This window comes from Mustela nivalis (genome assembly GCF_964662115.1).
Source record: "Mustela nivalis genome assembly, contig: HAP1_SCAFFOLD_1052, whole genome shotgun sequence".
NCBI lineage: Eukaryota > Metazoa > Chordata > Mammalia > Carnivora > Mustelidae > Mustela > Mustela nivalis.
In genome coordinates, this window is record NW_028135612.1 from 41991 (window position 1) to 68981 (window position 26991).

Genomic DNA, 26991 nt, shown 5'->3' on the forward strand with positions numbered 1-26991 from the left:
AGATCACCTTGTCATGGCAATGTCAGCAGGGCATGGCAAGTGCTATCTCAGAAGTCCCTCTGACGCCTCAGCAACAGAGAGAGAGCCCACCCATAAACATAATCCCTAGAACCAGCATCCTTTAGGAACCAAAACCCCTATGAGTCAATTACTTTGGTATGTGTTAGTGTATTTTTACCTATGTAAAATATAAGAAAAAGAGGAATGACATACCTGTATGATTTGGGGCAGTACAGCAACTCGATTTTGAGTGTTTTGGATTATAGCTAGATACTTTTTTCCAAAAAGAAATTTATAATCCATTTAATAAAAACAATGTGAATTGCCATGTATGGAATTTTTATACTATAAATGTTTTCATTGTCTTGAGTTGTAGTAATGTACATACACTGGCGCTGGTCTCAAATGGGGGATGTCTGGAAGGAAACAGAATACATGATTAGGGGAGTGAGTGTAAGCCACCACCCTAAACAGTTCAATTTCTCACAAACATATACCTCAGCTCTATATTTGATTGGATGAATATCAACTAAAACTTTAAAATTAAAGTACCAGAAATTATTAGGGATGACATTTTTTGGTAGACTTGTTTCTGATTCTGCCTTGTGACCTGACAAAGGTGGGATGGTGACTCCTGTTACTGCTTGCTTATTATAGCTATGGCATACAGCGGTGGAAGTACTAAGTACTAAGCCACTAGAAAATTTGAGAAAGGATAAGCAATTCTAATAGTAAGGATATTTTCACATACATTATAACTAATTTAATATTTTAGGACTGAAACAAATCTAGAAGAATGTACAGACATTCTTCATCATTTCAGGTACTTTAACATCCAATACTACCCTAATCCAATCCATGGGACTTTAGTTTTATAGCCTTTTCCTTGTCGATGAATCTGAAGAATAGAATCAGTATAAACTACTTTATGTCTGAAAAAATTCATCTTTGAATTTTGACTTGACCAGCTCCACAGAATTAATAACAAGTCCCTTTCTTGGTGCAGCCACATTGGGAAACAGTGTGGAAATTCCTCAAAAAAATTAAAATGGAGCTGCCCTATGACCCTGCAACTGCACTCGGTATATACCAAGAAGATACAGATGTAGTGAAAAGAAGGGCCATCTGTACACCAATGTTCATAGCAGCAATGGCCAAAGTCACTAAAGTGTGGAAATAACCAAGATGCCCTTCAATGGATGAATGGATAAAGATGTGGTCCATATACAATATGGATTATTATGCCTCCATCAGAAAGAATGAATACCCAACTTTTGTATCAACATGAACTGGTCTGGAAGAGATTATGCTGAGTGAAATAAGTCAAGCAGAGTCAATTATCATATGGTTTCTTACTTCTGGAGCATAAGGAATAACACAGACGACATTGGGAGATGGAGGGGAGAAGTGAGTTGAGGGAAATTGGTGGGGGAGACAAACCATGAGAGACTGTGGACTTTGAGAAGCAAACTGAGGGCTTTAGAAGGGAGGCAGGTAGGGGGTTGGGTGAGCCTGGTGATGGGTATTATGGAGGGCACATATTGCATGAAGCACTGGGTGTGGTGCATAAACAATGAATTCTGGAACACTGAAAAGAAATAGAATAATAAAAAAAGTCCCTTTCTCCTTTAAATTTCATAATCAATACAAAAAGTTACATGGTATTGGACTTGAGCTACTACTTGCTGTATGTCCAGCTCTCTTACTTTCTTTTTTTTTTTATTATTTTCAGCATAACAGTATTCATTGTTTTTGTACCACACCCAGTGCTCCATGCAATCCATGCCCTCTATATTACCCACCACCTGGTACCCCGACCTCCCACCTTTTATATACCTGGAGGCACTTGCATGAGGCAGACAAGTTCTCAATAAAGAACTTTAATTCAATATATTAAAGTATACTATGTTTTCCACAGTGAATATAGACTATTTATCAAATCAGAATCAAGTTCTGAAAAAAATACCCATATACAGATAGCTAACAAATACACAGCCCGGTACCTCTAAAGGTTAGTACTTCTACATATTTCAAAAGGCATCAAGTTTTTGCTGCTTTCCCCTGATCCAAGCATGCACATTTGTGTGTATGTAAGTAAACACCCAAAGACAACTGAATTAGTAGTCCACATTCACCACATGGATTAATGCCTGTTGTGATCTCTTTCCCTCCCAAATTGTTTCTGATTATTCACTTTAACTAATTTTGCCTGCTTTCCAATAATAGGGAGAAGAAAATTTGCTTCCCCACCCAGCACCAATCAAAGGGATACTTATGTCCTGTGAGCCTTCATTTTTCATAGGGGAAAACAAACAAACAAACAAACAAAAACCCAAAAAACCCTGAGCAGTGAAACTAGAAATTCCCTCATGTTTCCTTCCTTTCTGGAGCTTACTGCCCTTAGGTTGCACAGTTGCCCAAATATTGGCCCCTCCATAAGAAGCTGTAAGTAGCACGTAGTGGATGAAAGATTCAGGGTATAAGGAAGGGCTACTCTGGGCAGTTGCATGGCCTGGGATGGTCTGCCTCACCACTGGGCAAGGTCTGGGGTCTGAGGTCACCGTACCTCAACACCGTTAAGAGAAGACTTCAACGAGAATGTTTATTTCAACATCTTTGCATGAGAAAATAAACACTGCCTTCAATAAACAGTTTCAATTAAAAATTAAAATTTTAAAACTTAATTTTAAATATAATTATACCAAGAAGAATCATGACACATGTTGAATTATTTTAGGAGCCACAGTCTTCCTGAGGTACAAATAAATAGTTTGTACAAATAGGTAAAATCATTTATTAGGAAACTTTAAACCTCTTACAATAAAGTTACCATTAAATATAAGAATAAAGTGACTATTTTGCTTAAAAATAAACAAAGGTCACTTTGAAAGAGAATGGCAGCTTCCCTGTGGACATCCTCTATACCCAGCCCAATCAGTACTTACCAAGTACAAGTTTGTAGATTTTGCTAACATGGTAAATGATGGAAATAAAGGAGGAAGACAATATTTTCAAAACAGTGTAAAAAGAACTTTAAAACAAGTATCTTGATTCTCCTTATTCTTCCACTCTAATTTGTAGCCTTTGGATAATATGTGGGAAAGAACATATATACATTTAAATTTTAACTTAAATGTCTACTGAAATAAAATGCTATCTTATTAAAATTCCTATCCGAAATTTAAAAAAAAGTCATGGTGACAAATAATGTTGACAATCATGTAATGTAATCCTATCTTAAAACTCAAATTATGCTAAGAATGAATATTTCAAAACTAAATGGTTCACTTTGTTAAAAATATTCTTACTGAGTATTAAAAAAATCACCCAATGGTATCATGTTTTTAAACTCATTCTACTCATCATGCCTGTATTTTATCCTACCAGTTCTCTCTAATGACAGCATTCTTTCTTGTCTGCTCTCCTCTCTCATTTCCTTTCACCAGCACCAAAAACACAAAGACTCCAAAGTCCTGAGAGCAGACTGAAGTATCCCTTTGCCTTCTAGAAGCTGTGCATTTTGACCCTACTGGTCCATTCCACCTGCCCAATAGGCAAGATTGCCCAATAGGACAGTGCAGTCAGAAAGGGAGGCAAGGACAGAATCTTGAGGGATAGCAGAGAGAAAGAATCACCTTAAGAAAACTGGCAAGAATTCCTATCTTACATTGAGGTCTTCCATCCATTTTGAGTTTAATATTTTGTTCTAATAACACAACTCTGGGTGGGCTCCGAGATGGCTCCTCAGTGGGGACACATCACCAGGAAGACCACACCATGATTAGAATTTAGAATCTTCGGCACCCCCACCCCAACCCCTACATTCCCCCAGAGAGGGGAGGGGGCTAAAAGCAGAGCACATCTATGTAAGGAAGCCTCCATAAAAATCCTCATAGCAGGGACGCCTGGGTGGCTCAGTTGGTTAAGCAGCTGCCTTCGGCTCAGGTCATGATCCCAGCGTCCAGGGATCGAGTCCCACATCGGGCTCCTTGCTCAGCAGGGAGCCTGCTTCTCCCTCTGCCTCTGCCTGCCATTCTGTCTGCCTGTGCTCGCTCTCTCCCCCTCTCTCTCTTTGATAAATAAATAAAATCTTTTTTAAAAAATCCTCATAGCAGGGGTTTCAGGAAACTTCCAGGTAAGTCAACATATCCAGGTACCAGGAGGGGGATAAAACCCAGCTCCACAGGAATAGACATTCCTGTGCTTGGGACCCTCCCAGACTGTGCCCTTTGTGTCTCTGCATCTGACTGTTCATCTGTATCCTTTATCATATCTTTCATAAATTGCAAATGAAAACAAATGTTTCCCAGAGTTCTGCGAGCCACTCAGTTGAACCGGAGGAGGAGTTGAAGGAACCTCTGATTTGTAGCCAAGTTGTAGAGAAGTTGTGGGTAACCTGGGCTCCTCCTACTTATGACTGGCACCTGAATGTGATGGAACAGTCTCACGGGACTGAGCCCTTAACCTGTGGGATCAGATGCCATATCAAGGCAGACAGTGTCAAAGCTGAGTAAAACTACAGGACACCCAGCTGGTGTTGCAGAGTTGCCTGGTGAGGGAAAAATCCACAGCCTCAGCCACAGTGTTAGAAGTGAAGTGTTCTGTGTGAATATGGTAATATAAAAGCAGATGGGAGAACTGAAATGTTTGCTTGACATACACTGTCACACAAAATATTATGTATGCCAGGTCTTTGCTGATGTGATATAGCACATATTCAAGTTCTAGTGAAATATCATAAAGAGTCAACTCAAAAAACAAACAAACAAACAAACAAGCAAACATACAAAATATGGATGAGCTGGGAGAATATAAGCAATGTTTCCTCTTTCCTATCAAGAGAAAGACCATTCCTGAATTATCCAAGATTTTGCTTTTACCTGAATAACCATACAGTTCAATAGTACTTGAAGGAAAAAGCATGTTTGGTCCTCAGCGATCCTTTCCCCTGATATGGCCGGCAAGAGTGGAGTGATTCTTGTGGATATATCTTTGCTCCAGAGTGGGGAAAAAAAGGAGTTCTTTCACCAACGTTCAAAGGGTTTTTAAAAAATGGCCTTCATTAAAATACATCTGCCCCTCCTTTGGAACCTGCTCACGCTACACTCCAGGCCAGCGAGCATCAAGGGGTTGGAAATACGGTACAAACTCCCATGAAGCCACCTCTCCCTCTAAACTATTCTTCTCTCTGCCAAATTCTGCTTCGGTCAGCCTAAGGATCAAATACCTGTCTTTGGGCAATAAAGTGATGTGCATTAATCAATCATTGGCCCTAACTGGCAAGTTCCTTAAAAACTCATGGGACACAGATGGTTGCCATGACTTTCCCAGGAAGCAGCTACTGTCTTTCCATGAATGCGGCATGAAAATACAGGGCTGGGTGAGCAGATGAATGTCCACTCGTGAAACAATCATGCTGAGGACAATAAACAGTAGTTTTGGATGGCAGATTTAATTTCATTCACAGCCAAGGAAACACTCCAGATACATGATGTGTCTCCACTTCCTGTTGTTCCCAACATCTGAGTCCTCCCTTCCATTCCTGTTTCCACCACTTCAGTAAATGTCTCCCAGCCTCATTGCATATAAAAAAGGCTCTGATTCTTTCTATTCTAATGTCTGTAAGACATTACTGTGAACAAGAGCTGGGGATAATTCCTCCTCCAAACCCATCTACGAAATAAAGGGTTCTATTCAGGATCCTGACAAGCTGAGGAATCCCTCAAGAGAACTTCCAGAGTCATTTCAACCTGTAAGGCTGGCTAAAATGTTCCTCACCATCCGCCACACCAGGGCTAGGACTGATGAGTGTCTCCACCATGCAGGTCCCTCTGGATGACATGATCGCTGGGAAACCAGGCATGAGGCAAGCAAAAATCAGCACCTGCTCTTCTGCAAAGTTTGTCTGAAGTGCTTGAAGCCACAGAAGAAACAGATTGACTCCTTCAGATCTTACCTAAAAACAAAATTAAAGGTGACAAAATTAAACACATGTTTATGCAGAGATGCACTGCAATGCAGATTCAGTTCTGAGAAAGAAAAACTAGAAGTTAAAGGTACCGTTAAACTCCTGCACCAAGTTCTTAGTGACAAGAAATCAGGCGTGCTGCAAGAAGCCCAAGGGTGAAGAGTTGGGGTCTGGAGCCACAGTGCCTGGTTCCAATGCAGGCTCTGCTTTTTGCTTTTTGCTTGCTTAGCTGTGGCCAGTGGAGAACCACCAAACTTCTCCCTTTGCATCAGTCTCTACCTCTGAAAAATAAGGATGATAAAAGAATTTACCACAAAGTGTTTGCACAGGGATAAGTGACTTACAACAGTGCCTGTATCATCAACTGTCATTTAATCACAAAAATAATGCAAAGACAATCATCCTCCAAATTTACAGTGTGCTTTGAATAGGGTTTTTTCTATAATATGCTTATGTATCATGGAAAGTTCTTGAAAAATCTCAGAGCTAAATAAGACCTTAAAGACCTGGCTCAGTTATTTGACCTTGAAGCCCATTCATCAGGCATTTCTACACCAGCCCTCTTTTTTTTTTTTTTTTTTTTTTTGCCTGTGCAGGTAGCTACCTTGAGGGCTGCCACCAAATCATCACTTCCACAAAGAACCATTCAGAAATTTCTGGAACTCATATCATTGCTGGACTTCTGGCATAAGTCCATTGTTCCTGGTGGATGCTTCCAGTAGTAGGAAATGGAACATGCTCAATGAGGGCAGGGGGTTGTGTTTGACTTGCCCACTGCCATATCTCCAGCACCTAGAAAGGTGCCTGAAATACATAGCTGGCATCCAGTAAATGTGTGCAATAAATGAGTGAACTAGACAAAAATAGATATGCACTGGTAGATGTGGCCTGTGGAGTACAGCTTCAAAAGCAGGAGAGTATTGAGAGTCCTACATGGTAGGTTGCATGGCACTGAGTTAAAGAAAATGGGTCCTACAATCAGACCAAAGGTTAAACCTCGAAAGTTGTGCGATCTTGGACAAGTCACCTACAAGAACAAAGACCCCTGTCTTCTATTGATAACAGCTGGGAAGAGAGAATCCATTTCAGAACGAAAGGGGACACAGGACGGCTGTGTACGACACTTATATTGTGGTCAAGATGGCAGTGTAAATTCACTTCATGGGGTCCCACACCATCATCCCTCACTACCATTTGAAATACATGGTAATAAGAGATGAAATATATATATATATATATTTTTCAGTGTAACAGTATTCGTTGTTTTTGCACCACACCCAGTGCTCCATGCAATCCGTGCCCTCTCTAATACCCACCACCTGGTTCCCCCAACCTCCCACCCCCTACCCCTTCAAAACCCTCAGATTATTTTTCAGAGTCCATAGTCTGTCATGGTTCACCTCCCCTTCCAGTTTCCCTCAACTCCCTTCTCTCCATCTTCCCTTGTCCACCATGCTATTTGTAATGCTCCACAAATAAGTGAAACCATATGATAATTGACTCTCTCTGCTTGACTTTTTTCACTCAGCATAATCTCTTCCTGGAAGAGATTATATATATATATTTTTAAAAGATTTATTTACTTACTTATTTATTTGACAGAGAGAGATCAAAAGTAGGCAGAGAGGCAGAGAGAGAGAGGAGGAGGAAGAGGGCTCCCTGCTGATGCAGGACTCAATCCCAGGACCCTGAGATCATAACCTGAGCTGAAGAAACAGGCTTAACCCACCCACTTAGCCACCCAGGTGCCCCTAGATTAAACACATATATTTTTTAAAGATTTTATTTATTTATTTGGCAGACAGAGATCACAAATAGGCAGAGAGGCAGGCAGAGAGAGAGGAAGGGAAGCAGGCTCCCTGCTGAACAGAGAGCCTGATGTGGAGCTCAATCCCAGGACCCTGGGATCATGCCTTCAAGCCGAGCCGAAGGCAGAGGCTTTAACCCACTGAGCCACCCAGGCACCCCTAGATTAAATATATTTTTTTTTAAGAGAAGAGAAAAGTTAGCAAGTGAACCTCGGTAAAAAACAAAACAAAACAAACAAAACCCAAAACTGACAAACATCTCCATGAAGCAGCAACCGCAGAAATTCTCAGTGATGCACAGATGTGTAGCGACAGGAAAAGATGTCTGGAGGCTGACTTCAAGGAGGACAAGTCGCTCCCACTGGAGATAAAGGCAGACAGAAAGGCCTGCTCGCTTGCTGCCTGAAGCCACAACTTCAACTGGGCTGCGGACTTGATTGCACACCACTTGCTTCACCAGAACACTGTGAGGTTTCCAGTAGCTCATTACATCTAAACACTACTGCCTCCTTTAACAAGGTTTCCCTTCCAGATTGCCCCTGACTTACAGGGATAGGCAGTAGGTGTCCCTCCACGTGCTCCTTCCAAATTCTCTCCTCTCTCTGCTTTCTTCTGATCCACTTTTTATTTATGGGCTAGCTTTACAGGATATCCCTTCTGTGATTAAACAGGTCTTAATAATTCTACCTTTTGTAAAGGAAGCCTTCCCCAATTATTTAGATGTTGATAAATATTTACCTCTGAATCTCCATAAATCATCACTTTATATGGCACCAACATGTAGAAAATAAGAATGAAGTTACCCAATTTTCAGAATGAACCATACAAATGACAACCTACCATCTAAAGCCAGAGACAGAAAGCGAACATCTGCATAAACTAAAGTAATGCGGGTTCCTTATTCATTCATATTTATTATGCAAAATGGAAGTTTTAGGAAGATTAGAATAATGCATACTTGTTCTATTATATAGGCAACTAATCCTCTGTAGATGGTAATGTATCCATAACTCCATCTCCAATCTAGAATTTCTGAACACGAGGAGAGGGTATTAAAATCTCCTCTGTGGGAGGCAGAGCATTACAGTGTCTGGCTCTGGCCTTCCTGCTGCAGGATGAGACTTGCAATTAGTGATGGCAAATGGAATTCACAAAACATTTCTGGGCTTTAGAAGACATCGGAAAACTAGCAAAGGACTTAGAAAATGGTAGGAAAGGAAGCAGGAAGAGGGAGGTGGCAGAAACAAGTGAGCCAAAACCTGATCTGTAAGCAACAAGCTCAAGAGAAACAAATCAGGGTGCCAGAGAACAAATGCCATTTTCACTGCAGGATCTCTACAGGCCTGTGCCCTCCAGACCCCGTTCCCACCACACAGTAAGTTGGGGGAACTGATCCTGAGATTTCCTTAATAAACCAGGACCCTCAAATGGAACCAAAGTGATCCCAACCAAGAACACTCCCAGCCTCCTGGCAAAGGAAAGACAAACCCTCCAGGAAAAAACAGACAGACAAACAAACAAACAAACAAACAAAAAAAAAACCACCAAAAAACAGAATTAAAAGAGATTACATCTATGTTCCAATAAGTCTGGTCTCAAAATCCCTTCACAGAGCATGCAAGAAATGAGGCCACTGTGAGAGACAGAAGACTGAGGGAAAATGAAGACTTTAGACACTGGAATGATCAGATACAGAATAGAAAATATTACATGTTAATTGTTTAAGAACACAAAAGAGGTTTAAAAATAAAGAAGGATCAAGAGCCTATCAAAAGCAACAGGCCAAGTGTGAACATGGAACTGAAGGAAGTTAAACAGGGACCAAAAATCACTGAGACGTAAAACACAACAGAAAACACACCAGAATGGTGGGGCAGTAGATGAGCCCCGAATGAAGGACTTCACAACACTGCACCAAGAAGTGAAGACATTCCCCAGAATGCAACACAAGGAGGCAGGAGAAGAGGATGAACGCCAGCTTGAGAGACACGAACAACAGACGGGAGGTTTAAATAAGAATCCTGGGAAGTACAGCAGAAGGACAGAGTCAAAATTTCAGAAGAAAACAGCTGAGGATATTACAGAAATGATAAATCCAGAAATACAGGAAATGCACAGATACCAAGCAAGATGAGAAATCTTCAATTAAACATTTTGTGGTAAAGCTATAGAACACCAAAAACTAAGAAAAGGTTTTAAGGAAAAGGCATTTAAAGGAATGAACAGGGTGGAAACAGGGTTTAAAGCTGCTACAGTGGTAAGGAGATGCTAGTAAAATGGTACCTGTAAAGGGTGACAGGAGTATTTTTACTGCCACTACTGCTAATACTGTGTCTAATGCACATAACAACTGAAGACTGCGAAGGTTAAGCTGGAGCAGAAAAAAATTAAACGAATTATGACCCTCAAAAGAAGGATCATGTCGGGGCGCTTGGGTGGTTCAGTGGGTTAAGCCTCTGCCCTCAGCTCAGGTCATGATCCCAGGGTCCTGGGATCGAGCCCCGCATTGGGCTTTCTGCTCTGCAGGGAGCCTGCTTTCTCCTCTCTCTGCCTGCCTCTCTGCCTACTTGTGATCTCTGTCTGTCAAATAAATAAATAAAATCTTTTTTAAAAAAAAAGAAGGATCATGCCAATGAATTTCACAACTCTGGTGATCACTTTAAAAGCATCTCTTCTTTTTATCATAGCATTTGTATCATGTCCAGGATGAGATATTACAGCACACATGATAGAATATTTTAAAACAATAGTCCATTTTGCTCAAACTCCATGTTGAAAGCAAACGACTCTGTCAAACACTTTGAAGAAGGTAAAAGTAGTGGAACCATGTTTTGTCAAGAAAGCCCAGGGAGAAAAGCAGGTAGTAAAACCAAGTAGCAGTATCGAGGAAGGGCAGCCTCAGGAAGAAAATGAACACCGTTTTCTTCTGCTTTGTTCTCTTTTTTGTTTTCTTGTTGTTGGTATCTTTTTTTTTTTTTTTTGGTCTTTCCCAGAAATCACTTCATATATATACATTTATCTGTTCAACTTCAGTGAAAGTTGGGAGGAAAAGGTGCCAGAACTTTTGAATGGTTGTCTTCAGCTGAGTGCTTATTTTCTTCCTTCAGTTTCTCTGGGGTTTCCCACTATTCTTCAATAAACATGTGTTGCTTTCTGGCAGGGTAAAGCCAAATGCATTTTTAAAAGAAGTAATGGCAGGTCATCCGTCCATCCAGATCAGGAGAGAGCCCATACCAGAAAAGGCAGAGAGGGTAGTAGACTCCCCTCTGTGAGTTCCTGCCCTCTTGGTCTTTCCTCAGCCCTTGCTCTCTGCTATGTCTCTCCAGTCACACCCCAAACCCAGAGAAACAAAAGGACTCTTCAAAACTTAAACCCTGTGAGAAGGGCCACGCGGAGGCAAGGAGAGCCCTGTAAGACTCTGAGCCATGTGGTCTGTATCTGAGACTGCACATCTCCTTGAGCCACGTTCCATTCCCTCCATGCCTAATGTTGGCCTTGTGTTCTACAGAAGCAGTCAGGGCATCCATACACTCCTCTCTGTGTGCTTTTCTGTATACCTGATCCCATCTCAACCCACAACATCCAGCAGCATGCACCATCTGTCATCTCCCTTCAGTCAACCTGCAAATAGGTAAACACAGCCTGTAAAACCCACCCTTGTCCAAGCTATGTCTGGAGTTATGATCGTCTGTGTCTTTACCATCAAACTTTCTAAAAGGCTATTCTTGTGTGTGACCTCCATGGTCTCACGCCCAGGCACTCTATCTCTATGTCTGGCTTAGGACTCCACTACTCACCTCCCATTTTCTTTCAGTACTCAGTGACAACCTCCTTGATCTACCCCCACCCCCTAATCAAGCTGCTTTGCAACTTTTCACATCATCGAACTATGCTGACATTTCATTCCTTGAAATCTCTCTTCTCTAGACATCTGTGCAAAAATGCCTTCCTGGCATCAAAGCCATGTCCCTCCCCTTCCATCCACTACTCCTTTATTCTTCCCCTTTATCTGCCCAAGAAAAGAAGGAATTACCCTAAATCCTTAACTGTCACTTTCTCTACAAGGAAAATATCCCTTGGCAACAGCATGATTGCATCTCTCTTCCCCCAAGCACCCATTCCTACATTTTGACTGTCCAACCAGAACCTACACCTGCACGTCCAACAGACACCTCAACTCAGATTGCCTAAAGCTGCACTCCTCCTCTTACCTCCTGCACCTGGCTCCCTTCCTGAGTTGCCATGATTGTTGTGGCAGTTGACACATCAGACTCAACATTCTGAAAGCACAGAGGCACCCCTAAGCCTACTGCAGCATTTTTTTTTCCATAGCCGAGATATGGAAGCAGCCCAAGTGTCCAGCAACAGAAGACAAAGTGGTACATACACACAATGGTATATTACTCAGCCATCAAAAAGGATGAGATCCTGATATTTACAACAGTATGGATGTACCTAGAGGGTATTGTGCTAAGCAAAATAAGTCAGACAGAGAAAAACAAATACTGTATCTCCAGGGATGAATCCTTAAAAAATGCCCTACATATTCAAGTTTTAAGGCAGGACCAGAAGCAACAGTTTTAGCATATATCACCACGATATAAAATAAAATCTTTAAAAAAAAAAGGAAATAATAGGACAACAGCAATTAGGGTAAAAAGACTTAACAACTGTCTTGCTCAACATCACCAGCACCACACCAGCTACACGTCTGACCCCCAGACCAGCATAGCAGGTGTGAGGACAGGTCCAAGCAGAGAAAGTGTTACTTGTCACATTTTTTGAAAAATGATAAACAGAAGGGATGCCTGGGTGACTAGGCTGGTTGAGCGGCCAACTCTTGATCTCAGCTCGGATCTTGATCTCACGGTGGTGAGTTTGAGTTCCACACTGGGCTCTGCACTGGGTGTGGAGCCTGCTTTAAACTAAACTAAACTAAACTAAACTAAAATAACACCTCTGTCAAAAGTACGTGAATTCACAACTTACATGTAAGTCAAGTTCTACTTGTTCTAAGACAGCATGAAAACCAAGATGTCGTTAGCGAGACAGGAAGCAAGATAAATTGTGTATTCCATGTGCCGTGAGATGACTCCAACTGCATCCAAGTCAGCCATGGCCCTCCACACATCTGCAAGAGAGGGTATATTATCCACATTAGCACAGAGGAAACCAAGGCTCAGAGAGGTTAAAAAAAAAAAAAAGAGTCCAAGATCATAGCATCATTTAGCAGCATAGCCAGAATGTATAGGAATTACCTCAAAACAGGCCACACTAGTGGAAGAATACCTTAGTGTGGAGTTATGAAAACCCAGGTAGAACGCTGCCTCAGAAAGGCAGATAATCAATAAAGGAAAAATAAAGAGGCGCCTGGGTGGCTCAGTCGGTTAAGCATCTGCATTGGGCTCAGGTCATAAATAATCCTGGGATCTTGCCCTATGTCAGACTTCCTGCTCAGCAGGGAGTCTGCTTCTCCCTCTGCCTCTGCTCCCCATTCATTCTCATAAACAAACAAATCAATAAAATCTTACCCCAAAAAAAGAAAAAAATAAAGATTATAAGCTTACAATAAAGATATGAATGATGAGTCAAAGCTTTCAGTGACACACCCACACCTGCCTACAGTTCTCTGGCTAAAACATGGGTGGAATTGATGGGGTTAGAAGAACAGGAGGCACATAGGCCCGGACAGCACAGCCCCAGCAGATGCAGAATCCTGGTGTAGGTTTAGCTAGCTTTCATTGTCCTTTAAAATGTCAAAGCTAAAGAAATCTGGTAGGGTTATTGAAGTCTGATCCTGGGGGATGCCTGGTTGGCTCAGTCTGTTAGGCAGCAGCCTAACATGACTCAGGTCATGATCACAGGGTCCTGGGATCAAGTCCGACATCAGACCCCTTACCCAACCAGAAGCCTGCCTCTCCCTCTGCCTGTTGCTCCCCCTGCTTGTGCTCTCTCACTGACAAATAAATAATCTTTAAAAAGAAAGAAGAAAGAAAAAAAAGAAAAGAAAAATAAAATCTGATCCACAGTATAGAACAACACAAAGGATTGTACTTTCTTGGGCTGATTTCTGTTTGTTGAATTTAAGTAGGTTCCACAGCCAGCACGGACACTAGTGCAGGGTTTGATCTAAGGACCCTAAGACCATGAACTGAGCCAAAGGCACACAATCGATTAAGCCACTGAGGCACCCAACTTTCTTGGGTTCTAATGGGACTTTTCCTAGGTTCTAATCCTAGCTGTACTGGCTGCCAGGGGGAATGAAGTCCAGCACCACAAGAAAAGCATCCCAAGGCAGCAGTCCTCTGCAGAAGATTTGCTGGTGGCTGCCATCATCAAAGAGTCAGTGGGTGAAGTTGTTGAAGCACAGTGGGAACAATGATAGCCACTGCCTTTTGGGTGTCACTGAATCATCCTACTCATCTTCAGGAAGCCTGGCCCTTCTCCAGTCAACGCAGCAAAAGCAAACTTGTTAGAAGAACAGGGGAGGGGGTCATCTCCCTCCCTCCCAGAAACTGAAGCAACCAGCCAAACAGTGCAGCACTGGAGTAAAAATAAAAATATGAAGGAATGTGGCTGCACCTGGGTAGCTCAGTCTGTTAAGCATCTGCCTTTGGGTCAGGTCCTGATCTCAGAGACCTGGGATCTGAGACCCACATCAGGCTCCATGCTCAGTGAGGAGTCTCCCTTTCCTTCTCCCTCTGCCCCTGCTCCTAGCTCATTCTCTCTCTCTCTCAAATAAATAAAATCTTTAAAATAAGAAATTTAAAAATGAAGGAATGAATCAAAATGCAGAATTCAGAAACAGAACTACAGATATAAAAACTACATATAAAAACCTGAAATATGACCCGGTGAGTGAGGAAGGATTATTAAATCATGATACTGTATGAATTGATTGCCAATTTTTTCTTAGAACATAGAGCACACTGCACTACACGAAAACGAAAACACAAAATTAGGATTGAATACAAAAACAAAATTATCAGTGTTATTCCATCAAGTGTTTCTCTAACCTACTGATCAAAACCTCAGTTCATCCTCCAAAAGAATCTGGGCACCACCTCAGCACACATGAACACATTTTCAGGCCACAGTTCACACTGCTCCAGTCCTCACTCTAAGTCCTGAGCCATGGGCTCCTCCAGGCAAAGCCACCACCAACTAGGCCCCTGCCCTAGAAATCCCCAAACCCAACCACTTCACAACAGGGAGACTCAGGGAGATTCAAATGGGCAGAAACGTGGGACTTTGACTTTTTTTTTTTTAATTAAAAGAAAAATACAGCAAGAAACATTTCTAGCACAAAGTGAAGAGCTAATCTTTCACAATGTCGAGAGTATTAGAATTATCAATACACCATCAGTAGTTTGATAGGTCAAACAGGCCAAAAGCTGGAAACACAAGAGGAAATGCTCACAGCAAACAGACCTGAAAGCCAGGGCCTGGACCGGCTGACATGGCTCTGCCGCTTACCACAGCGAGAAAGTGTAACTTTCCTGGGCCTCAACTTCCCTCCTGGCCAGCAGGAAAGTGGCAACACCACAAAATTCATATCTGGTCGGGGATTACGTGAAAGGAGAATGCTCAGTGAGAGCCCTGCCACACCGCCCGTCCAGCCACAGTCTGCGCCCAGTGAATGGGAATTTCCTCTACTGCAGCCACACGAAGAGCTGAAGGATCTGCACAGGATGCCTGTTTATTTACCAGTCACAAAACCACGTTCTGCCATAAACAGAGAGGGCAAGAGACCCCAAGAGATGGGAATATCCCTCACCCTTGCCTGGACCAGGCTTTCAAGACAAGTTGGAAAGCCCACAGCAGCTCTGCCACTGACTCTGAATGAGCCTTTGGAAGACAACACCATCCCAAACAACAGTTTAATTTACTTCTCTTTAAAAAGCAGTGAGACAAGGTCTTGGCCACATCTTCATAAATTAACAGCTTAGGAGGCTAAACCCCAATGATTTAGTTATGTCCCCAGCAGGCACACCTCCACTCGTGGGCAGCTTCAGGGAGAAAGGGTGCCTCCCCATCCATGAGGACACCCTCTGACATTCATCTGAAGATGCTTCCTACCCATGGGCATTTACTCCCTGGAACCCCCCCCCCCCATCTAAGTTCCTCTCTGGATGCTGCACGAGGCAACTTCCTCACACCCCCATCACCACTGCTGACACCGCAGCTACCCCCGAGCCTTCAAGCAGGGTGCACCTGTCTTTGCTGCCAAGCGTCCCATCAGCCCAGCTCCATCACTGATTTCTGTACCCATAATTAATTAACTTATGCATGTATGTATTTATTTATTTTTACAGCTTCATTTATTTTAGGGAGAGATAGACAGAGAGAGAGAGATACAGAGAAAGCACACACACACAAATACAGGGAGATAGAACCTCCAGCAGATTCTACACTGAGAGCAGAGCACACCTCAGGGCTCAATCCCACCACCCTGAGATCATGACCTTAGCTGAAACCAAGAATTGGATGCCTCAACGACTGAGCCACCAGGCACCCCTCTGTACCCTTAATCTTAAGAAAAGACAGACACCGCTTCTTTCTGTCAGCCACGGCCTCATAAGCCATCTGTCACACAGCCAAAGTTTCCAGAGGGTAGGACCAGGTCTGCAACACCAGTGATGCCAGAGTATCTCCATAAAACTACAGTCTAGTGAGTACCAGGCTCTGCTCTAAGCTCCTAATATGGCCTTCTATTTTGTACCCCTCACAGACCTACATGCTAGGTATTATCCACAGTGCACAGAGGAGGACACTGAGGTCCATGGCTTACCCAAGTGATCTACTTTTATGTGGCAGCAGCAGGGGCCTGAACCCAAATCTGTGACTCCAAGGCCCCTCCGTCAACTCTGTTACTCATGCAGCCCCAACACAGTCATCAAATACCTCCCTAAACCCTCATCCCTCCTGTGAAAAAGCATGGTCTTCTGCCATTTCCCAGATGGGAAGAAAGCCGGCGTGAGCCAGATATAGTGACCTGCCCATGATGGTACAGGCGATGTCCCCTCTGTTCTCCCCCCAACACCCATGTCATTCTGCACGAGGCCCCATGGGGTCCTTCATGCTTCCAGTGGAAAACTCTGGTGAGACCACCAGTCTCCTGGCAGGCCTTCAACTTGACCCTGGAGGACAGGACCAGTTAGGAGAAAGCGGCTAGTTAAGCCTCTGAAATGGGGTCCTACCACCCAGGAAAAGCCCCTTATCTCCAGGGCATCGCCCGTGTGAATTAGCTGGATATGTAGAGGGCTCCACAAGCACCAGCCTTGCTGAGTCACTTTCTCTAAGGTGGTGGCTGAGACAAAAAGGACCCAGGAAAGAAAGGCATAGGCTGTTGTGGAACTCCAGTGCCTTGGCATCAACAATTAATGTGAGCAGCTGCCTCTGCTCACCAGATCTGCATTTTATGTGGGGCACACTGTTCAAAGTTTACACCCCCCATCTCTGTAACCTTCACGACAACCCCTGGAGCTCCCTGCACCATCATTACCACCTCACAGACAAGGAGACAAGGCATGAGGGGTGTGTAGAATGATGCAGCTCTGTGCTGGGGCCAACCGGGGGAGGACTCCCACAGGCTTGCTCTTCCCACTGCTGCAGAAGCAGCTGAAAACAATGAGTTTTTCAGTTTGCATTATGTAGAGTGGAAAAGTCAACCATAAAGGTCATTCAATTTTTAAATGGGTTATTCCTCAGGATAAAAACAGTTCCAAAAAATAATTTCCGAGAAGTTCAACATATTCCTCCTTCCAGGTGCCTGGAATGTGATGGAATGTTGTTAAAATAAGTTCTGGCCCATCAGTATGCCAGACAGAAACTGGAAGTAAGCTGTTGCAGGTCCCCAAAGGCTCCATCACAACCCTAAGGAGAAGACATATAACTTTCACTGTCCCAAAGTGGTTATGTTTAAAAAAAAAAAAAGGCACAGGTGGAACATTTTAAATTACAGACTTTCAATGCAGGGGCAGTGGGGGCGGAGGGGGTGTCCCCCAACTACCCCCAAATATTTCAGCTATATATAGTGACTTACCAAAGTGACTCATCACAAGTACCTACAAGGCGACTGACAGGCAACTGACCGGCAACTGACTGATGAGGAAGGTATTCGGACTGCTTAACAAAACCAACACAACTTAGAATTTTCATGATTAAGAAGAGAAAACCATTTATTAAACACTCGCCAGGCACCAAACCCGCTAGGCACTGTCACACGCTCTACTCATCACAAGGCTGCCAAACTCAGTGCAGAAACTGAGGCTGAGTAAGTCACCTAAGATCATGCAGCACCAGAAACTGGATTCCAACCAGTTCTGACATCATAGCCCACCCCAGCTTGCTGCAATGCTTCAGAACCTAAGCTTTGTGATAATCAATAAACTGCATGCTTAACAATGTTTACACATCTCTGTTAGAATTCAGGGAAAGGTTTATAAAAATGACATACACAAGGGGAAAAAATAATACAGTTTCTGGAGGCAGGCTTCCCAGGGTTCAAATCTTGGCTCCTCCACTTGCAAGCTGTGTGACCTTGGACTCCTTTAGCTCCCCTGTGCCCATATTTCCATGCATTAAAATGGTAGCCATAACAGACCCTATCTCCTAAGGCAAATAAAGCATTTTGGTGTTGTTGTTCTTGTTTTAAGATTTTATTATTTATTTGACAGAGAGAGAGAGACAGGGTGAGAGGGAACACACACAGGGGGAGTGTGAAAGGGAGAAGCAGGCTTCCCACTGAGCAGGAAGCCTGGTGAGGATTAGATCCCTGCACCCTGGGAGCATAACCTCAGCTGAACAACTGAGCCACCCAGGTGCCCACAAATAAAACATTGAGAATCATTCCTGGCATGAGTTAAACCTCAGAAGGTGTGGGCTAGTGTTACTTCTTGCTGGCCACTAGATAGAGTCAGCAGCCTCAGGCCCACTGTTTTAGCAACTCATTTGCATAAACAAAGCCCAGGCTCAGCCACTTTGTGCTTACCCTATGATTTCTTCCTGTCACTAACATCTCTCCTCACTCCTGCTCTGTGGCACTAAGCTCTGGGCCTCAACTTCCCATCTGTCAAATGAGGTGAGGAGCCCAGCTGATCTATCTGAGGTCCTTCCAGCTGGGCAACCTAGGGTTCTTGGTAACTCAGGGCCCAGAAATTTCAGAACCATCCTAACACAAACATTACCAGATGACACTCACTCAATTTCCTCAAATCTTCTCTTCCGTGTTATGTATAAATGCTTATTTTCATGGCAAATCTTCTCCAAGATCCCAGAGCTCCACGAGCACCCAGAATAGGCTGGGCAGGCATCCCCAGTGCTGAGGCTGGGGACATGATGGTCAGAAGCTCTGACCTCCAGGGGAGATGGATTCCAAATCAAGCTGCTCTGATAAGCAGGTCTTCCCTGTTAGAGAGGATTTCAACAGAGCACAGTTAAGAGGAAGTGCAGGTAAGGAACTCAGAACTTGGCCCACCGGACAGAGGGCAGTAGGACAGTGGGCCGGAGGAGTGACAGAGGGATTGAGAGGAATGGCACGATCAACAGAGGCCAGCCAAGGCAGCACTGATGCTCAATGTGAGAAGGTGGGCTGGGGATACACTGTGAAAATGGCTTCAAAGGCAGGAAGCAAGCCCAGCTCAGCACAAAGCAAAGTCCTGAGCAGGAACCTTCTGGGACCAGGTTGGACACTAAGGTGAGCTGAAAATGGCTGTGGCACCCAATGCAGTCTGAATCTCACCCATGCCCCTCACAGGCTGGGTGACCCCGGACCAGTTATGCTATGTCCTTTAATGTTTCCTAAAGGGTATATTCACTCCATAACCCTGAGCCATGTTCTCATTTCGGTGAGTGTGGGAGGCCGCAATAAGGCTTGAGACGAGAACCAAACCAGACCCTGACTTGTGCCTCCTTTAAAGTCCAAATAACCTAACAAAAGGTTTAGGACGGGAAAAGTTCAGTAGCACTGGGCAAGAGTCTGTGCTATGTGTTGTGCGCTCGCCTACGTGACTTCCCACACGCTTACTAAACAAATGAGAACAATTCGGTTGGGCTAAAAAGTTCGTTGCTGGTCCTTGCTGCCTTAGTACAACCCATAATTTACTTTCAGGTTTGCTGTATTTGTACTGGCATCAGCCATTTGGCGTCATGAGGAACCATAGTTGCTTAACTAAACACAGATGTAATGTCACTATATATATGGCCTTAAGGCTTTGAATAAACTTAGCACTGTTGGACATCCTCCTCAGTGCTCCTCCTGTCCCCCATCTCTCTGCTTCTCGAGTTCTTTTCTTCATCCTCTTACCCTCATGTTCCTGGTTGATTTGTTGCGCCGGCCACGACAGGTGAGGATCTGATGGTGCCCACTATCTACAGAGATCCAATATATACAACTAGGACAGCCTGGAGGGGGGTGGGCAACCCAGGCTGGACAGGGAGTTAAGAAGGAGTCAGGAAGGGCGCCTGGGTGGCTCAGTGGGTTAAGCCGCTGCCTTCGGCTCAGGTCATGATCTCAGGGTCCTGGGATCGAGTCCCGCATCAGGCTCTCTGCTCAGCAGCGAGCCTGCTTCCTCCTCTCTCTCTCTCCGCCTGCCTCTCTGCCTACTTGTGATCTCTCTCTGTCAAATAAATAAAATAAAATAAAAAATCTTAAAAAAAAAAAAAGGAGTCAGGAAGAAGTCATTCCCACACTTGAGGCATGGGTTGGTACTGACCAGAGACACTGGGCAAGAGACAGTGTCCTAGGACTGCTGTAAGACTAGCCGGGTCCAGGCAAAGCGCCTAACAGTGTGTAGATGTAACCCATCTGTAAAAGGTGGACGGGGGGTGGTGGTTGCAGCTGGTTGAGCATCTGACTCTTTGTTTTGGCACAGGTCCATTCACCTGGCCCATTCACCTGTGCCTGCATGTGTTCTGTGGTGTGCTCTTTATCTCTCTCTCTCAAATAAATAAATCAAAAAAAAAAAAATAAAAAAGGAAGTCAGGAAGGATCAGGAGACCTGCTGTTAAGGTCCCAAAGACTCCACCCTCCTCAACTAGCCTCCGGAAATAAAGTAAGTGGATGCCCAGGAGCCTCCTGGACACAAAACTTTTCAAAGCAAAGCTTTCAATTTCATACTGGAGAAAAGGTTGCTGTGCAAATTAAAGACAAAAAAGCCGGCCATGGTGGGGTGGGTTTGGACAGGGTTGGTCCTGTAGGGCTCTGGCCACTAAATGCCCACTGCCCAAGCCAGGAGCCTGGAGTCTGTGCAGCCAGTGCTTCCTGAGGCTTCCACATCATAGCCTCACTCTGAAGTTTCCTCCTGGAAGCTCTTTACCCAGGGAGGCCACCTGTCAGCACCCCCTCACACACACCCCAGCTTCTGCCCCTCCATCCAGCTGGAGTGAAGGATCCCCAAGCCTGCTCTCTCTGGTCTCTCCTGCACAGAGAGGAGTATGTGCCCTGGAAAGGAGGGTCCCTGAGGATACCTGAGTCCTTGGCCCAAAGACAGCTGGCTTGAGAATGTGGGGTTTCGGTGCTCTAGGCATAGCAGTTCCTAGAGGAAACAGGGTAGGGAGCTCCAAGGTGGAGGGGAGTCCCGGGAGTCTGAGATCACAGATGCCAGTGGCCCCCAAGTGGAAGGGTTTCAGTAACTCCAGAGGTGAGAGGGGCCAGGGGTCATGCCTGGAGGTGGACAAGGACCACCAACAAGGGGTAGGGGGCCGGAGATGGAAGTGATCCCAGGGTGGTTGCAGGCCCAAAGTAGAGGTGTGGGGGTGGGGGTGGGGGAAAGGGGTCCATGGGCCAGAAAAAACTGGTATCCTGGGGCTCCTGGGTAAAAGGCACTTGAGGTGGAGGGGGCCCAGTGGGGCCCAGGCTGCGCGGGCTGAGCCAGCGCCTCTCAGGCTGGGGAGCCCGGCGATTCTGAGGGACAAAATTTTCCATCAAGTTCTGGAAAAGAAGCCTGTCAGCACAGGCGTCTCTCCGGGGTCCAGACGAGCCCAGTGGTGCTGGGCCCCTTGATGTCAGTAGGGCCCCACGGGTTCCCTGGATACCGAGAAGTGGAGCGAGGGCTGTGGGGCAAGGGCTATGGGGCGTAGGAGCACCAGGCCGCCAGGAGCCTGTCCGCCAGGCCCCCCTCCCGCTCCCTTGGACGAAGCAGCAGGTGGCAGCGGGCAGCAGGGCCCCAGTCTCCCTCTCTGCCTAGCGCCCCTACCCCTCCCCAGCCCCTCAGTACCTGAGTCAGCGGGGCACCGATGCACTCCCCTGCGCCTTGCCCAGCCAGCCCAGAACCCCTGCCTTCCCGGGAGGGAGGCGCTACTTGCGCAGTGAGTTTGCTGGGCCCACAGAAGGCGGTGGGCGGGGCAGGCAGGTGCGGGCGAGCTGTGGCGGGTGGGGGGCGGCAAACAGCAGTGCAGGCCTCTCTGCAGGCCCGCGCGCCCTCGCCCAGCCTCCTGTTCTGTCCTGTCCGGTGAGGGGGCTGGCTGCGCCCCCTGCTGTTTCCCGCTGCTCTTCTGCTGACTCCAGGACCCCAGGCCCTGCCCAGTCCTGGCTTCCCTGCCGCTCCCTGCCGCTGCTTGAGCTCCAGGCTAGGCCCGCTGCTGCTCCTGGGTGGCCGAGCTGCGGCCCCGGTGCGGTGTGGCTGGCCCTTTTCTCTCCCCAGGGCACAGTGGAGCCACGAGGGAAGGCCTGAGGGGATCTTCCGTCTGCTCAGTGCCAGTGGACACTCTCCAGGGGCCTCTCTACCTGGTGGGCTCCACCCATGGCCATCTTGGAACCCCTGGAATCCCCTTCAGAGACCAGGTGAAGCCCTCCTTGGGGAATCCAGGCTCCTGGGACCAAGGCGAGTTGATCTTGTGTACTGCTGTGTTTGTTCCCTGGCCTGGCATGGATTGACAGTTGCTGAATTGATCTATTCTGGGGTCATCAAGGGCAGAGCAAAGAGTTCAGGGCTGGGATCCCCAGGCCTGGGGTCCACACAGGCTTGGAGCCCTCTTGGCTGTCCCTGACAGAATGACCAAAGAGGAACCCTCAGAAACATGGATCTGCCTTGAACTGGCAGAGCATTCAGGGACAGGAAGGGGAATGTCTCCTTCGCAGAGTATCTGGAAGCCTGAAGTGGAAGATGGATTTGTCTGAGCCATGGTCATTAGTGTTGGGCCAAGAAACCCCTGGCTTGCTTCTCCTACCTGCATCCTAGGTCTAAAAGGGTGTCTGGGTGGCTCCCTCAGTGCAGCATCTGTCCAGGGTCCTGGGATCCAGCCCTGCATCTGGCTCCCTGCTCAGTGCAGATCCTGCTTCTCTTTCATCCTCTCCCTCTACTTGTGCTATCAAATAAAATAAAAAAAAAAAAGTTAAGAGGGGGGACAAAATGGCGCGGAATTAGAAGGCGTCTTTTCAACTTGTACCCCAAAATGAGCTGATTACCTACCAATCACCCATGAACTCCAATCACCCATGAAATCAGCCTGAGATCAAAATTATACATGTGTGGATCTCTACAGGGGGAGAAGAAGCCAGTGGGCAGGTAAAGCGGAGTGGGAACTGTGAACTGATATCAGAAGATAAACAAAAGGGGGAGGGAGCTACCAGAGGCAAACAGTTGGAAAGTAATACCCCAATACAAGCGAGAGTGCCCTGCATCTGGGGACCAGCATTAACTCGGAGACTGGTTGAAAGCACTCCAAAAGAGCAAAGCATCTCTGGGGAAATTGTGGGAATCGGGGCGGCTAGGGACAAGGGCTTAAGTCCCTGGTCCCAGGACAGCCTCCCTTGGCACTGAGTCAGAGAGAGTGCAGCAGAGAAACCAGCTCTTGGTCCCTAAGCTGCCAGTGCAAGGAGAATGCATGGGGTCCGCTTCCTGTGAGGGAATGGGAGCCACACCAGGTGGCAGAATGCAAGAGTCCTGCTATAGAGCCTGAGATACTCCCCTGAAAGAGGTATAAAGGCCCAGCCGGTGCCCTTTGATAAACACCCTTGTTTCAGAGCCTGCATCAAACTCTCGCCCCAGAGAGGTGCGCGAAGGCCCAGCCTGGTGCTCTCGGACCTGTGCCTCATTCTCAGAGCCTGAGACCCGCGCGCGAACCTCTGCCTTCCCTGAAATTGGTGCATGTAAGGTGGGCGCTCTTAGACCCAGAAAGACCGGGCACTCCCAGCCTGGGCCAGCGGGAAAATCTCAGTGTGCGATTGCTGCTTGGAACCTCTCTAGCGGTCTAGAGGTGCCCAAAGCTGCTGCTGCCGTGCTTTTGGGTACAAGCAAAAGATCCTCCATCCCCAGGGACAGCGACTTGGAACCAGCTCTGCCAGCGGCCAAGGGGGAACTTATTTGGGCTCTGCAGCCAGACTGAGGCTTCTCTCTGAGAGGGAGATCAGGGTGCGGTTTGTTTTCCTCTAAAACTACAAAAACCATCAAAAGCGGTCAAAGTGAGAAAAAAAACGTGAACAAACAAAAAACCGCCAGAGAACAAAAGCCTGAAAAAAAAAAAAAAGTTTCCTCAGAGCCCACCCCCTTCAGGGGGGCGGTAGGACTTAAGTCAGGGAACATCATTGACTGAAAACCCACATGGCAGGCCCCTTCCCCAGAAAACAAACCAAGAAAGAAAAAAAAAAAGAGAGAGAGAGAGAGAGAGAAAAAGTACTACAAGAGAACTACCACTACTACATAGGAAACTTTTATCTTTCATTCATTCCCACTATTCTGGTCCTTTTTTTTATATATATATAGGTAATTTTTTTAACCCCAGCAGGATGGTGGAAGGGATACATGGCTGAGTGCCTCCCGGGTCTGACCCTGTGTGACGCCACCCGGTGCCTGCAGCTGCCCTCTGGAAGGTGTTGCTTTAGTGGCAGAGCCGGAGGGCACCAAGCATGTGTGTGTCTCCAAAGTCCTGGGCACCACATCACAATGCCTTCCTGAGAAGCAGAATCAAGGACAGTTGCTGATCTTCATTCCTTCCTACCAAAGGTATCTCATACACCATAATTGGAAGTTGGAGCCGGGGGGCGCCTGGGTGGCTCAGTTGGTTAAGTGTCTTTCTTCAGCTCAGGTCATGATCCCAGGCTCCTGGGATGGAGTCCCACACATTTGCCTCCCTGCTCAGCTCCCCTGAGCCTGCTTCTCCTTCTCCCTCTGCCATTCCCCCAACTTGTGCTTTCTGGCTCTCTGTGTGTCAAATAAGTGAATAAAATCTTTTTAAAAAGTTTGGGCCAGGGGGCGCCTGGGTGGCTCAGTGGGTTAAGCCGCTGCCTTCAGCTCAGGTCATGATCTCAGGGTCCTGGGATCGAGTCCCGCATCGGGCTCTCTGTTCGGGAGGGAGCCTGCTTCCCTCTCTCTCTCTCTCTCTCTCTCTCTGACTGCCTCTCCATCTACTTGTGATTTTTCTCTGTCAAATAAATAAATAAAATCTTAAAAAAAAAAAAAAAAGTTTGGGCCAGGGATGCCTGGGTGGCTCAGTTGGTTAAGCCGCTGCCTTCGGCTCGGGTCATGATTCCAAGGTCCTGGGATCGAGTTCCACATTGGGCTCCTTGCTCGGCGGAAAGCCTGCTTCTCTCGCTGCCTCTGCCTGCCTCTCTGCCTGCTTGTGTGTACTCTCTCTCTCTATCTCTGGCAAATAAATAAAATCTTTAAAAAAAAAAGTGTGGGCCATACTCTTTAGCCATTCTACTTTCCCTGGGGAAATTTGCCACCTCCCTGAATTTACCTGCATCTTTCCCAAAATCTACTTAGCTTCCTGCCTTCGAGACCATAATGAGTCTATAAATTTTCAATAGTGTGAACTTACACTTGCTAATATTTGCATAACATGCACTTCTTTCGATCTCAAAGAAAAGCTTCACACCACAATGGTCTCTAATCTCCAATTAGGTTCTGTTCTGGGATCCCACTGGAATTCTATGCGCCTGTCCCCTAAGATCCCATAAATTGTGGTCCAGTTTCCCAGCCAGCCAAGGAAAGCACATGGGAAATCTTGCTGAAGTATGAGTAAGAGCCAACGAAAGGGAACATATTTATCTGCCTCGAATGCTGGGACCTGAGGAAAGCAAGTTTCATTACAGACAAATCAGGAAGGAGGTGCAGATTGCTTTTTATGTCACTCTGGAGTGGAGGTCTGCTCACTCACAGAAGCTCAAAATCTTCACAAAGGACAATGCCCCCCACCCCCAAAGTCAGCTGGGGATTCTCAGGAAAACTTTAATTGAAAGTATTACGGATTCTCCAACTTCCCAAAATGCAGGAGGAACATCTACAAGCAAGACTGTCACCACTTTTAGGCAATTACACTTATTTACCTTTTTTCTTCCTAGAAAATCATCCTCTCTCCCAATCCATGATCTTCTTTTTGTAACAGTTTCCTAAAGAAGGAAACAGGTGTCCTCCCATTCCAGTTCCATCCAAAATAATAAAATAAAAATCTTTAAAATTTAAAAAAAATTGTGATTTGTTGAGACAGAGCACATATGCAGAGGGACAAGCAGACTCTCCCACTGAGCAGGAAGCCCTATTTGGGGCTCGATCCCAGGACCCTGAGACCATGACCTGAACGAAGGCAGATGCTTAACCAACTGAGGCACCCAGGAAGCCCCAAAATAATTCAATTTTTAATCACTTTGCCATAGACACTTTTGGGTGGCTTTGAAACACCAGAATCTCATTGACTTATCAGTGTCCTCTTCACCATCTCAGAAAAGGACTGGGTGCCTCTCAGAGGCCTCTCTCCCCTCCTGACCCAGGTCCCAGCCAAAGGTCCTTCACATTAGAGTATGAGGAACTGAGCGGGATGGGGTGTGGAAGCACCCTGGGGTGGGGGGCTCTGGGGCCCTCCCACTCCCAACTTCAAAGACAGCGCCTGCTTTCCCCTGCCTCATATAGGTACCCTGGGTTTGCCCTCTTTAAGGTTCCTGGTTGCTGCAAAGGTCTGAAAATCTCCTAAGTAGCACAAAAGCCATCATGTGCATTTTGGCCACACGGGACAGAGGGAGTTTAAAGGAAGAAAGATAAAGCTCCCCAGAATGAGCCAGCAGCTCTGGGCTTCCCCGCACATCTTTCCTGACCTTCAGAACCCTGGGAAGGAGCCCCTTGGTGCAAAGTCACAGGGGGAGCCCACGCACAGCCCAGGCCTCCTGCTCCAGGTCCTCTCCAGCCATAAACTGACCCCCTAGCCCCTTCCAAACCGTCTACAGCCTCAAACCACTGACGTGCGGTTCAGCACCCAACTCCAGAGCGCAGGATGCAC

The 26991-nt window shown here is 46.0% G+C and overlaps 1 long non-coding RNA gene across 1 annotated transcript; it reads right to left on the minus strand.

Moving 5' to 3' along the window:
* Nucleotides 1-322: 322 nt before the first annotated feature.
* On the minus strand, nt 323-12815 carry LOC309857670. Its single transcript, XR_014307845.1, has 3 exons — nt 12766-12815; nt 5779-5956; nt 323-416 (listed from the first exon to the last, which is right to left on the minus strand). It is a non-coding gene; the product is annotated as an uncharacterized lncRNA (long non-coding RNA).
* Nucleotides 12816-26991: the final 14176 nt, after the last annotated feature.